The 11,107-nt window shown below is 31.7% G+C and overlaps 1 long non-coding RNA gene and 2 other non-coding genes across 3 annotated transcripts; 2 read left to right on the forward strand and 1 right to left on the reverse strand.

Annotated features, from left to right (window-relative positions):
- Positions 1-191: 191 nt before the first annotated feature.
- Positions 192-831, reverse strand: LOC140919259 (uncharacterized). Its single transcript, XR_012161854.1, has 2 exons — positions 653-831; positions 192-561 (listed from the first exon to the last, which is right to left on the reverse strand). It is a non-coding gene; the product is annotated as an uncharacterized lncRNA (long non-coding RNA).
- A 4,212-nt stretch (positions 832-5,043) lies between these two features.
- On the forward strand, positions 5,044-5,114 carry TRNAG-GCC (transfer RNA glycine (anticodon GCC)). Its single transcript has one exon. It is a non-coding gene; the product is annotated as a tRNA-Gly (tRNA).
- Positions 5,115-5,118: 4 nt separating this feature from the next.
- LOC113785546 (small nucleolar RNA snoR114) lies at positions 5,119-5,204 on the forward strand. Its single transcript, XR_003471672.1, has one exon. It is a non-coding gene; the product is annotated as a small nucleolar RNA snoR114 (small nucleolar RNA).
- Positions 5,205-11,107: the final 5,903 nt, after the last annotated feature.

Here is an 11,107-nt window from a genome sequence, read left to right on the forward strand (position 1 = left end):
TTATTTTTTTTTTTTTTTTTAAACGCTGTAAATTAATTATTTGAAATGAAAAATGCTTTTTAGCTTTTTATGGCACTTTTTTTAAAAAGCGCTGTCTTTTATCATTGTACCCAAAATTATTTTTGATCCAAAATCACTTCACAATCAGTAGAACAGAACATATTATAGACAATCAGTTCACACAATCAATAGAACATAAATCAGAACTCTGTAACTTTTTTAACATATATGTAACTCTGTAATTTACAACCTAAGTAACTACATTCAGATACATATATACAACCTAATTTACAACCTAATTACCTACATTCAGATCCATTATATAATAACTAACAGATCCATTATATGCATATATTGTGTCCTATGATCATTTACATATAATAACTAACAGAATATACATTATATGCACTAGCTACCATATAATATTCAGATCCCTTGCCCAGCAGCAAGCTATTTCCCAGAAAATCAAATAATTTTCATGTCAAGCACGTACTGACACCATTCTTCCTTTAATTCCATCAGATCTTCCTCAGAATATGATGGACTGGAATTGGCAAAGTACTGCAATATAAAAATTGAACATATTATATTAAGTTAGTATCAAATATATAGATAATTTATATATGAAAATCATATAATGCAAATACCGTACCGTTTCTGGGATAATAGTTTTATTCTTCTCAACAATCTCCTTCATGAATCTCAATATGTAGTACCCACAGTCGATGTTATTTGTTTGACGAGGGCACTTTATTGAGATCCATGTAATGTTATTCGACTTCTGCTTCGACACTTTAGCACCTCTTTGAGCTCGATAAACTTTTAAGGCACTATCGAATGAATAAATGTGATTATTAGAGCATAAATATTTATATATATATATATATATAAATATTTATGCTCTAATAATCACATTTATTCATTCGATAGTGCCTTAAAAGTTTATCGAGCTCAAAGAGGTGCTAAAGTGTCGAAGCAGAAGTCTAATAACATTACATGGATCTCAATAAAGTGCCCTCGTCAAACAAATAACATCGACTGTGGGTACTACGTATTGAGATTCATGAAGGAGATTGTTGAGAAGAATAAAACTATTATCCCAGAAACGGTACGGTATTTGCATTATATGATTTTCATATATAAATTATCTATATATTTGATACTAACTTAATATAATATGTTCAATTTTTATATTGCAGTACTTTGACAATTCCAGTCCATCATATTCTGAGAAAGATCTGATGGAATTAAAGGAAGACTGGTGTCAGTATGTGCTTGACATGCAAATTATTTGATTTTCTGGGAAATAGTTTGCTGTTGGGCAAGGGATCTGAATACTATATGGTAGCTAGTGCATATTATGTATATTCTGTTAGTTATTATATGTAAATGATCATAAGACACAATATATGAACATGCATATGGATCTGAATGTAGTTTAGGTTGTAAATTAGGTTATATATATATATGTATCTGAATGTAGTTAATTATGTTGTAAATTACAGAGTTACATATATATTAATTAAGTTACAGAGTTCTGATTTTTGTTCTACTGATTGTGTGAACTGCTTATGGTATTTGAATATGTTTTGTTGTTGTGTGCACTGATTGTGAACTGATTTTAGATCAAAATAATTTTGGATACAAAGATAAAAGACAGCGCTTTCTAAAAAAAATGCCATAAAAAGCGCTTTTCATTTCAAATATTTAATTTACAGCGTTTAAAAAAAAAAACACATTTTACAGCGCTTTTTTTAAAAAGCGCTGTAAAATGTTGTTGTAAAGCGCCATAATGGTGTACATTTTACAGCGCTTTCTCCAGAAAGCGTTGTAAAATGTACAACAAAAGCGCTGTAAAATGCAGACCCATAATTTCATATAATGGGTGTGCATTTTACAGCACTTTCTCAAAAAAGCGCCGTAAAATACAGACCCATAATTTCATATAATGGGTGTGCATTTTACAGCGCTTCCGGTTTTCTTGCTCAAGTTGGTATTTTGTACAAAAGTGCATGTATATTCTGGTAACTTTTTTTTTCCTCTCCTGCATCCGTTTTTATTGTTCAATATTTAGGGATGTATATATCGGGTGATTTCCTGAAGTTGAGTTTATAGTTTTGTTCTGTTTGTAGCTTTGAAGTGTAAAATAGAAATAATTTAGATATCTTACTGGAATGGATACCCATAATTTTGTGTCATTGGATTTAGCGTTTTTCCTTGCCAATTGGGGGTTCTCCCATGATTATATATGGCCATGCTTGATGTGCTCAGAATTGAAGTAAGGCTTCAATGTTTGATATGCTTTTTCTCAGTGAGGAGAGGCAACTGTAGTAATCAGTGATGCACACAATTCTTTTTTGGCTGTGTTCTGATGAACTTGGATAATCATTTCCACCAAATCGATTGGATGTTGAATTTTGGTGAATTTATTGGATCTGACTTAGTTGGCATGCATACATTATTTTTTATTTTTCTTGGCCATTAGCTTGATTTAACATTTTGGGCGGAGGAGGGTGCTATATATGATGACGCTAGTGTTGAATAAGATCAGTCTGGTGTACAGGTGTAGTACTTGAGATAGCTTAGTTAATATAGAAAACTTGATCACTATAGGAGGACTTGGGAGAAGATCATTAAAAAAAAACATTAAAAGCATTGAAAAATATCTAAATCTACAAATGATTTTCATAAATATAATGGCTTCAAAAGCACATGAATCACTTGGCTTGATTCATGTTATCATCATTAGTGAGATTTGTTTAGTTTCTGTATCTGAAATGCTGATGTTTGAAGTGTGAAGTTGATTATGTTTCATGCTTGACTGTTTTTGACAACAAATGTGATATCTCTTTTTATTTCAATTGAAAACTAGGTAGCTTTGTTCCTTTTATGTGATATTTTACCTATTTTTCTTAATGACAGCAGTATCTCTGGTGGAGTCCATGGCTATTCAAAATTGCCTTGATGATGGCCCCGAGAAACATGTATGGTAGTTTTCATCATTTGTTACTTTTTAATGATAATATTTTGTAAATAGATCCTGGCTTAGTTGACCCTAATGCAGTGAAAGAAAAATATGTTTCATTCTTTAATTATCTGATAGCATAGAAGTTGTATCACCTACTTGTAATGAACTTGTCATTTACACAAAAAATACAGAGATTTATCAATAGGATTATTATTTGTCGGAGTTGCCCTAATCCTTTCGTATCAAAATATAAGAAAAAATACAATTATTTGGTTCAGTTGAATCAAACATATGTACTTTTTTTGTTATAAAAAAATTAAGTACTTTTTGTTTATATTTTATTGAAAGGGTGGTTAAAGCTCTCGACAAAATGGATGAGTAGATTTGCTTTATTGTTTTCTTGTTTTCACAATTTTTATCATGACTAAAATGTTATTTTTAAACTTGTCTACTAATGTTTAAGTTGTCTCATTCATTAATTTTGTTTTGAAAATGTTACATTTGTTTCATTTAGGGTTGCTCATACTTTTACTTTCTTTGGTATGACAATTCCGAGATTTTGGTTTCCTATCTCTTAATTGTGTGAATTCAGTCTCAATAGTTAGGTTCTCTGTCTATTAATTCTATAATTTTTTAGATTGGAGGTTTCTGGACCAGAATTAATTTAAGATTGATTTAAGTTAGCTTGAAAAGTTGATACGGCCAGAAAAGTATCCTGGTGACTCTGAAAAGGCATTTGGGGTTGCTGCTATGGCAAATAGTACGTTGAACTAATCTTCTTTAGCCATATTGATTCTTGGTGTAAAAGATTAGACAATTAATGGAATGAGTGACTTGATTTTAACAATTAAAATACTTGGAAGATTAAATTTGCACAAATGGAATTTGGAAGATTAAAATTGCACAATTGTGGTGCCTGGAGAGCATAATCAGGTTTCCATTTTAATATGGTTATCAAATGAGAATAAAATGTGGTCTAACACCCACCCTCTATCACTGTGTCTAAAATTAATTTTTGTTGTCGCTCAACCCCTTTACAACCATTATTCAATGCCCTTACCATCTTGCCATCCTAACATCTATCACTTCCATTGATTGATACTACCACTTCACCATTAGCACAGCTGTTGTCTCCCATCCATCGTCACCACTCTAAACTTGCCATTGCCAAGAGGCACTTTGACCATGCTTGATAAAAGAGTTATTTTATATTTAATAATTCATGATGTATCATGCCATCTACTCCGTCTCAAACAGGGACTAAGATATCTGTCTACTGATATATGTGGTGCATATCAAACATTGTGTATGATACGATCTTATCATTTCATTTAAGTTCCATTTTTTGTCTAAAAGGTTGGTTTTGAAGGTCGCTGCTCTCTAAAAATAGAAGTTCACATTTTTTTTATTCTTATGATTGAAACAATAATTTTGTTGATATTAATTTGACAAATATAAAAATATCAATTAAGTCACTTGTTCAAATGTCACAATATGAAAAATCACAAATTTTTACTTTTAAAGAGCAATATTAGTTAAAATTAAAATTTCATATAATTTTTTAACACTGATTTACAAAAAACCATTTCGATTTAATAAATCAAATAAAAAATAAAAATCTTCAAAAATTATCTTTATTTTCTCTAAAATAAAAAATACAAATATATTCTAAGAAAAACAATCAAATAAAATGACTCTTATCAAATGAAATTGATTGAGTAAAAAAAAAATCAAATAAAATGCATTATTTTGTTTTGGTCATAAAAATGATGATAAAATCTATCATAATTAATTTATACAACTGCAAAATCTAAATTTAAATTTGGAACAATACCTTCAAGCTAATAATATCGACATTATTCCTTTTTTTATCAAATAAAACATATGATTCCTTAATCAAAGATATATGAAAGTAAAGTAATTCGAAAATATATGTACAAATGTCATTCTGATGTTAAAAATGTAAAGAATTATACGACATATACTTGAGGTAAAATTCCATTGGTATTATAAGTCAACACAAAGAATTAAGAAGTTGAATTTCTCTAAAACACGTACGAGGATAACATAAACAAGCACCAGTGGTCTAGTGGTAGAATAGTACCCTGCCACGGTACAGACCCGGGTTCGATTCCCGGCTGGTGCAATGTTAGCTATGACGAAAAATGTGTCAAATGTGGTGACGGGTTCATCACAAACGCATACTTCGGTGGCGAAATATGGCACATCTGAGCTTAAATTTTTTAAAAAATTGGCTCAAAATCTAAACATATTATGAACCTTTCATTAGAATGTATGAGTTTTCTATACTTTTGGATAAATCATATTATGAGATGTAGAGGTGATAGGCATGAATGGGTTTGCATGATCGATAACAAGAGTAAAGAGTTAGTAAATTATAGGTATAGAAGTTAGATTTTTCATTGGTTCAATTTTTTCATTTTTTACTATTCACACAACACAAACCTCATGACTTTTACTTAGTTCTCTCTCTAGTGGTCACCACCACCACACATTCAATACATACTTGATAACATCTATTTTTTTTTTTCCTTTCAAACTTTGCTTTAAGATAATCATATAAAGAAGGAACAGTTGTTTTAAGCATTATGTATAATGTTTAAAATTTGTGTTTATTTTTCTTGATGTTTAAAATTGAATTCATTATGATTATGTGGTAACTGTTTTTTATTTATTTATTTTTGTATGGTTTTTATTCTAAGGCTAATTTAAGATTTTTTGCCTTAAACTAATTCAATTCGTGTGATGAATTATGTGATATCTAAATATTCATATATTTATGTGAAAATATAAGAGGTGGAAATTTGATTTGTTATGGACGAGATTTTAAAAAAGCTGAAGGTTAGAGGAAAACATCTATATCCTTAAAAAGAAATGGTATTTTCATCAAATTTATTGCACAATCTATTTCAACCTGCATGTTATAAAATATTTTGTTTTCTACAAAAGTATATGTGAGTAAGTAGAGAGCCTTATAAGTAATTTATTATGTAGTAGATTATTGGAGAAATGGAAATACATTGGATAGACTTGAATTATCTTAACAAAAATGAGGATGTAATGAGTTTAAAAAACTTCAGATAATTTAATGTAACTAATATAGTTAAGTAGGATTGGAGGTTTATTTATGAGTCTTTCTCTATAATTGAGAATGTCTTAATGCAAAATGCAATCTTAATCTCACGTAGCCTTAAAAAATAAAGGATATTGAGGGTGAAAAATAAACATTTAGTGCTAATTTAAAAATATAATTGACTATGAATTGTTTTATAGGGAGAGACGAGACACTAATTAAAGAAGACTCTTCCACTTGGCGGTAAAGATTTAACAAATATTGAGTTTCTTCTCATCCTCAGCTTGGCGAGGAACTTGACTTGGCAATGATGTCAATGTCTATCTCATCTAAGTTGAAGAACTTAGTAGAGAACATAACATTTGTTAATGTGTCGAGGATATTCTATTGGTGGGGTTTGACATTTGTTGAGGTATTGAATGTTAACAATGAAAAGAGGAAGAAGAGAGACAACCACTCTAGGGTTTCATAACATAGAATGAAGCAAACTAAAGTTAATAGAGTTACAATAAATATATAAACAAGAGAATATAAATGTCTAAAATACCCTTACTACTAATATATAATAACATTATCTAACATCTCCCCTCAAACTCATGATGCATTAACATGGAGCATCAAGAGTTTGTCAACTAAAAAACGGAAACGTTTAATGGAATGCATCTTTGTGAACAAATCAACAATCTGTAAAGAAGAAAAGATAAACAATAGAGTAATGGTTTCATGCTGAAGATGATGACGAGTAAGATGACAATCAATCTCAATGTGTTTGGTGCGTTCATGAAAAACCGAGTTATGAGCAATTTGAATAGCACTCTTGTTATCGCAGTGCATCGGAGTTGGCTCAGAAAGAGAGATACCCATATCAGAAAAAAGTTAACACAACCAAATTATTTCAGCGGTAGTGGATGTCATAACACGATATTCAACTTCTTACTCTTCCAAGAAATAAGAGAGTCACCAAGAAAGATACAAAACCTTGTGGTGGATTTATGATATGTGGTGTCACCAGTCCAATCAACATCAGAATAAGCACGTAACTCCAATGAGGATGACGATGGAAAGAGAATACTTTGAAATTGAGTTCCTCGAATATAACGAAGAATCCAAAGAACTGCTGCCCAATGTACTGTAGTGGGATAGACAACAAAATGACTAACAACATGAACATCATAAGCAATGTCAGGTCTAGTAACCGTAAGATACACTAAGTTGTCAACTAATGGTTCACCTTACTGTTCATCTGGTTAAGGAGACACAACTTTGTGGGCCAGCTTATATGAGATGGATGTATCCGATAGAACGATATATGAAAATACTAAAAGGGTACGTAAAAAGTAGAAGTCGACCAGAAGGTTGTATTGTTGAACGATACATTGTTGAAAAGGCTGCTGAATTTTGTACTGAATATCTATCCAATGTTGAATCCATAGGGCTTCTCATGTCTCGTCATTCGGGAAGAATATCAGGAGAAGGGATAATTGGAAGGAGACTACTGACTATATCAAGGACAGAATGGGAGCAGGCACAATTGTATGTTCTGCACAATGATGATGAGGTTCAACCGTATGTTACAATACACTTGGATCAGTTATCTCGTTTGAACATGAATAGGAATCAAAATTGGATAACTCGAGAGCACAATCGAAGTTTTATAACATAGTTAAAAACTCACATAAAGTCAAAATTTGATATAGACCCCGAATCAATTTCAAATAGATTGAGGTGGCTAGCAAATGGTCCGAGCTTACATGTCTTTTCTTACACTGGTTATGTTATTAACGGCTACACATTTTATACCAAAGAACAAGATGATCAGACCACTATGCAAAATAGTGGAGTCACTCTCGTAGCTGAAGCGATGCATGTCTCAAGTGTAAAAGACAAAAACCCAATATATGCAAATCTATCATATTTTGGGGTTATCGAGCGCATATGGGAGTTAGACTACACAATGTTTCGTTTTCCCATATTTGATTGCAAGTGGGTCGATAATAGTAATGGCGTTCGGGTTGATGAGTCAGGATTCTTGCTTGTCGATTTTAATAGGGTGGGATACAAAGACGAGCCTTTTATTTTAGCGTCACAAGCTCAACAAGTGTTTTATGTCATTGATCCTTCTGATGATAAATGGTCTGTTGTCCTATCGACCAATAAAATAAGTGATGATAACAATAATGATGAAGATGTTGGTAATGATCTTTTATTTGCAACATCACAACAACCACATGAAATTGATTCAACTGATGATGGTTTATATCTTAGAGATGATCATGATGAGGGAATTTGGATTAATCCATCGTTTCGTATTGTAAATGGACAAACAAATGTGAATGTCACCAGGAAAAGAAGAAGGGCATCTTAATGTATATATATGTTTAATTGTTTTATATAAGCTATGCATGTAATCTGAACTGTGTTATTGTAAATATGCATGTAATCTGAATTGAGTGTTTTATACTAAGTTCTGATTAATTTATTTTCTGATTAATTTATTTTCTGCTTATATTTAGCTTGATTTGAGTGTTTTATACCAAGTTCATGTAACAATGAGTGTTTTATATTTAGCTTGATTTACATGAACTGAACTGAATATAAATTAGTAATTTACATGAACTGAACTGAACTGAATAGAGAGATTCTCTTTTGCTCAGTGCATATATATATATAGATTCTTCAGAATACTCATTTCTAATAATTCATCATCTCCTAAAGTATTGTGATAAAGACAATGATAACAATATTTTTAATCCAATAAACAATGATAAAAATGTTTTTAATGTCATCCCAACCCAAATAAACCAAACACAAAAATAAAATAAAGAGACATTTTACAGCGCTTATCTTAAAAAGCGCTGTAAAAGATCCTTTTAAAAATAAAATAATGAGTGTTTTATACCTTTTACAGCGCTTTTCACACAAAGCGCTGTAAACGACTCTTTTGAAAGTGAGTAAAAAAGACATTTTACAGCGCTTATTTGACAAAGCGCTGTAAAAAAGCTTTAAAAATAATATTCATCAGACACCTAATTTCTTCAAACACCTTGTACGCATCATGGGAATCCAAAAAACATCAGACACAAACCCATTTCTTCAAACACCTTGTACGCATCATGGGAATCCAAAAAACATCAGACACAAACCCATTTCTTCAAACACCTTGTACGCATCATGGGAATCCCCAAAAACACCAGACACAAACCCATTTTTCGCAACATGGCAATGATCCTGAATACCAATTAAGTTTCGATTTAAGAAGGAAAGAGAATGTAAAGAGATAAAAAGGGTGTTGAGGTGGAGATTGAATTGTGAAAGAGTAAGCTTTGATGTTTGTGAAGAAGATGCATAAAAGGAGAAGAGTTTGGTGAAGAGGAAGGGATTTTTGTGGTGACCAGTTACTACTATGTGGGTTTTGCATGCATGTTGAGCTTGTTTAAAAAATAACATAACATAACAAAACACAAAAACAATAAGGCCTTTTACAGCGCTTATTTGGAAAAAGCGCTGTAAAAGAGCCTTTTAAAATTAACATAAAGAGACATTTTAGAGCGCTTATGTGGAAAAGCGCTGTAAAAGGCTTTAAAAAACATTCATATAACATAATAACACACGGAGGTCTTTTACAGCGCTTATTTGGGAAAAGCGCTGTAAAAGAGCCTCTTAAAATTAACATAAAGAGACATTTTAGAGCGCTTATGTGTAAAAGCGCTGTAAAAGGCATTCAAATAACATAATAACACACGGAGGTCTTTTACAGCGCTTATTTGAAAAAAGCGCTGTAAAAGAGCCTTTTAAAAATTTAACTAAAGAAGCCTTTTAGAGCGCTTATGTGTGAAAGCGCTGTAAAAGGCATTCATATAACATAATAACACACGGAGGTCTTTTACAGCGCTTATTTGAAAAAAGCGCTGTAAAAGAGCCTTTTAAAAATTTAACTAAAGAAGCCTTTTAGAGCGCTTATGTGTGAAAGCGCTGTAAAAGGCATTCATATAACATAATAACACACGGAGGTCTTTTACAGCGCTTATTTGAAAAAAGCGCTGTAAAAGGCATTCAAATAACATAATAACACACGGAGGTCTTTTACAGCGCTTATTTGAAAAAAGCGCTGTAAAAGGCATTCAAATAACATAATAACACACGGAGGTCTTTTACAGCGCTTATTTGAAAAAAGCGCTGTAAAAGAGCCTTTTAAAAATTTAACTAAAGAAGCCTTTTAGAGCGCTTTACAAAATAAGCGCTGTAAAAGGCTTATAAAAAGCGCTGTAAAAGTGTTACGTATATATAACAGTTACCTCTTCAGTTTCCTCTTCATTACGTAACCTTCATCTCAACCTTCATTTCTTCTCTTCTTTTGCAAACCCTATCATCCCGTCCTTTACGAACCTTATTTCCACGATCATCTCCTTCATTTCGAACCTTATTTCCATCCAAGATCATCTCTCCCATTTCACACAATATATTTTCATTGAAATACGTAACCCTCATTACGTATTTCTTCAAACCGTATTTCTGTGAACCATATTTCTGTGAACTTTCTGCAAACCCTCTTTTCTTTGCATTTCGTCTTTCTTCGAACCATCATTATTCAGGTATTGATGTTATTAAATTTTTGTAATCATTAGAATGCATGTTGAGCTTTTTTAAGATATACTGATACATGTTGAGTTTGTTTATAATAATGCATGATCCATGTTGAGCTTGTTGATGTTATACTAAAGTGCATGTTGAACTTGTTGTAGTTAAATGGATACAAACAAAGATTTAGAAGTTCAAAATGAAGAAGTTGGCACCTCTAAGACTTACGAAAAAGAAGTCAAACGTGGTGCAACTATCATGCAAAGGGTGATTAAAGCACGGAGCAGTGGCATTAAATTTGAGGTATACTATATATACTCTGTTTGCTGTGTGTTTTTTTATCTTTTTTTAGGGTTTAGGGCATGTACTTACTATATGAGTTTATTAGGTTGGCTGGAACGAGAGTGGTCAGCCAGTTGACCCCAACAGCTCCATGTTTGTAAGCTACATTGGGGCTGTTGTTCGTC

Source organism: Cicer arietinum, chromosome 2, assembly GCF_000331145.2.
Source record: "Cicer arietinum cultivar CDC Frontier isolate Library 1 chromosome 2, Cicar.CDCFrontier_v2.0, whole genome shotgun sequence".
Taxonomy (NCBI): Eukaryota; Viridiplantae; Streptophyta; class Magnoliopsida; order Fabales; family Fabaceae; genus Cicer; species Cicer arietinum.